General features: G+C 43.5%; 1 pseudogene; it reads left to right on the forward strand.

Annotated features, from left to right (window-relative positions):
• Positions 1-987: 987 nt before the first annotated feature.
• LOC102862003 lies at positions 988-1689 on the forward strand (annotated as a pseudogene).
• The last annotated feature ends 2152 nt before the right edge of the window (positions 1690-3841 follow it).

The following is a 3841-nucleotide window of genomic DNA, read 5'->3' on the forward strand; positions in this document are numbered from 1 at the left end:
TTTGATGTACAAGTCTCCGTTTGCACCTCAGTTCTCATTCTCCTGAGGTATATTCCAAGCAGTGGAATAGGAAACTCTGTGAACAGTGCTAAGGCCTTTCGTTAACAGGGTCACTCTACGATTCCACGGCACCTAACAACAACGCAACAACATGGAATTTTAATGTTCAGCTTTTTGAGGAAGTGCCAAACAGCTTTCCAGAGTTGTACAATTTTACAATCCCAACAACATGTTCATTTATTTTTAAGGTTATTCATTGGCGGTGTATGAAAACAGATTTCTGCATGTTGATATTGTAACTTTTGATTTTTAAAAAATTATTTGCCCTAGAACTCTGGTGGCCTAGTGATAAGAAACTGTGCTGCAATTCCAAAGGCATGTGATGTTCGAGGTGGTCCTGGGTGCCTAAAAGGGCAGGAGGTGTAATGGGGTGGGGGAAGAGGCACCAGGTACGGTAGGGAGAGCCAAGCCCCCAAAAAAGCCCTCTCAAAAAAAGGCCAAGCCACACCCACTGTCCTAAAGTTGATTTTGATTCACAGCCACCCTCTAGGACAGAGTAGAACTATTCTAACTAGGTTTTCAATGCTGTAATCTGTATGGAAGACAACTGCCCCATTTTTCTTTTGGGAACCATTCGAGGTTGGACTTTGCAGTTAGCAGCAGAGCCTTTAATGGCTGAGCAGCTAAGGATTGTGAGGGAAGGTCAACTTGAAAGGAAAGGACTAGGCCAAAAGTCAGTCCGATTCAGCTCTCCTCCCCCTGGCCTTCCAACCTCGTCGACCAACCGCCCTCGGGAGGGCTCTGCCCGACGCAGCCGCCCCGCCTGGCCCCGCCCCGGCCCGGCTCCATATTGACGAAGTCTCTCCGGGGGACAGTAGGCGAGCGGTTCGTCCGGGGTGAGTGAATTTGCCTTTTCTGCAGCGAAAGCGAGGAGCCCCCACGAGCCCTTCTCGGGGTGTCATCCGGAACCCCCTGCCGCTCGGAGCCATGCTGAGGTGCTGCGCCGCGCGCCTGCGCACGCTCGCCGTTTGCGGCGGCCCACGGGGAGCCGCGCGGCTCCCGCGGTCCTTTTATTCGGAAGAAGTCAGTCGGGAAGACCTTGCTCTCCCCAAACCCAGCTGGAGCAAGGACATTAGGCTCCTCTTTGACCAGTTCATGAAGAAATGTGAAGATGGCTCCTGGGAGCGTTTGCCTTCATATCGTAGGTCGTCAAAGCAGTTTCGTCATACAGTTTTTCAGCACTTCAGGGATCATTTTTATGACTCGGAGCGTATGAAAGAACAAATATCACAGGCCAGGATCTTCCCCAGAAGCTTTGAGGATGGTCTGGGTTTTGAATATGTGATGTTCTGTAACAAGGATGAGAAAAGAATAGTTTGCATATTTCAAGGAGGTCCTTACCTACAAGGAGCACCTGGATTTCTACACGGAGGTGCCATTTGTACCATGATTGATTCTACTCTTGGTATAAATGCAGGGATCGCTGGGGGAGTTGGCATGACTGCCAATCTCAACATCACTTTTAAAAGGCCTATCCCCATTTGTTCTGTTGTTGTGATAAATAGTCAACTTGATAAAGTTGAAGGAAGGAAATTTTTTGTTTCCTGTACTGTTCGAAGTGCTGATGAGAAGACCCTACACACAGAGGGAACAGGCTTGTTTATAAAACTGACTCCTGATAAAAGTTAATATAAAAAGAGCTGTTGCTGAATTCCACAGCATTCTGCCTCAAGTTCTTCCTCCTCCAGAAGATGTTGTTTTCACTCCCTGCTCTTCTTCCCCACCACCAACTTCACCATAGAAAGAAACCTGGTAATACCAGCCTTCCCAGTCTTCTGAATATAGTTCCATGAACTCAGTCTCCACCTTCTCAAGACACAGAAGCTTTCCCTATGAAAGTAACTCTGTGTCTTTGCATCTCCTTGGGAGAAATATCCAGTTCTCCAAAGATACGGAAAGTTTAAGGTTCCACCAGCCTGACATCTGTCCATTGCAGGCTGGAGAAACAGTTCATGTTGTCAAAACTATTAACACAAACTAGACATACAGGAACACAGGAATAGAAAATGTGAGTGCATGTAAAATCAACAAAGGCGTGTCATTTGAATCCATCAGCTACTCCGAAGAAGGATAGGCAATCTCCTGTACGATTTATTGCCTCTGAAAACCAGCTTACAGGGTCAGCTATGAGTCACTTCTGACTGGATGCCACACAACAGCAACAATATTGATTTTTTTGTTTTTGTTTTTTTTTGTAAAGTAATCTGTAGAGTGTTGCATTACTAACCCAAAGGCTGAACATCTCCTGTGGTTTATATTTAGCAAGGCTTCTTGGGAGAAAACTTGATAATGTAACTTACAGCCTCAGAAACCCAATGGAAGATCCTTATGAGTTGGAACTGACTCAATAGCAACAAGTTTTTGAGGTATTTTCATTTTGATACTTGAACTTGATAATTTTCTCTAAATGATGCCATGGGATTTACAAATGGATAGTTTTACTACTTCTTTTCTGATTGGGGGCTTTTTCTTTCTTTTTCTTACCTAACTTTTCTGGGTAGAGGTGTAGAGTTTGTCTTTCAATATGATTTTCTTAACCATAGTTTAATTTTACTATGTAGATGGGAGGAAATATGCAAATAGGGTGTGTTAGCCTGTCCACAAGGGGATTTGGCTACCAATCCACAAGAAGACTGGCTAATCTCACCAATTCACAAAGGTATTGACTAGTCTCACCTTTAAACTGAGCAACCAAGCAGCAGAAAGAGAGATTTCACCACCACCACCACCAGACCATGGCAGAACTGGAGACTTGACGTGAGATGGAACCTTCTGACTGCTACACTAGTGGAACCTGAACTAAGAGCCTTTTTCCAAGTTTGTTGGATGTTGGGGGCATAAGTCACAGGACTGAAAACTGTGTAACTCTGGCTGAATCAGAGCAGAACAGCAAAACTGGCAGGACTGAGAACTTTGTAACACTGGCCTAAAGCCATGATACACAAAGCTGAGGTGACTGCGAGCACATTTTGGAACCTTTCTAATTATATTAACCTGGATTATAACCTTTTGATTTTCCTAACATGGTTCTGTGTGGTCTGTGAACTAATGCATTGGATTTTGAACCCAGAAAACCAGTAAAATTGGTGTTGAAATGAATAGAAAGAGGTATAGTAGCTTGGGGGACATATCTGACCCCATGGGAATTAGTTTTGTGTTACTGATGCTGTTAATGCCAGCAGTTCCCCTTTGTGAAGTTGGTAGTTAGATACAGCTGTCTCCACATGGCCCTTGCTCTTTTAGCAGACCTTTCGTAGAATGTTAAATAGAAGTGGAAAGATTAGACAGTCTTGTTTTGTTCCTGATCTTGGGAGAAAGATCTCAAACCATCTAACATCAAGTATTAGGTCTTTTATCTGGCTGAGCAAGTTCCCTTAGTTTGTTGGATATTTTTATCATGTCAGGTTGATGAATTTTTGTCAAAAGGCTTTTCTGTGTAAATTGGGTTTTTGTCTTTTTCCTTCATTTTATTAATGCACTTTATTATGTTGATTTGCTAATATTACATCACCTTTGTATTCATGAGATAAATCCCCACTTGTTCATGGTGCATAATTTTTTTTTAACTATGAGGTGGATTGATTCAGTGACTGGGATAATAGGGATGGGAGTGTCGGAGACAGTTCAATTGGCACAGGACAGAGCAGAGTTTAGGGCTGTTGTACATAGGTTTGCTATGAGTCACAGGCGACTCGATGGCACATAACAACAACAACAACAACAATGTTGGATTTATTGATTGCCATGAAAGAATCTTTTTAAAGAGAGAAGCAAACTGGGA

Source organism: Elephantulus edwardii, unplaced genomic scaffold, assembly GCF_000299155.1.
Source record: "Elephantulus edwardii isolate Elephantulus edwardi_28Jun2011 unplaced genomic scaffold, EleEdw1.0 scaffold00054, whole genome shotgun sequence".
In the NCBI taxonomy this organism is placed as follows: domain Eukaryota; kingdom Metazoa; phylum Chordata; class Mammalia; order Macroscelidea; family Macroscelididae; genus Elephantulus; species Elephantulus edwardii.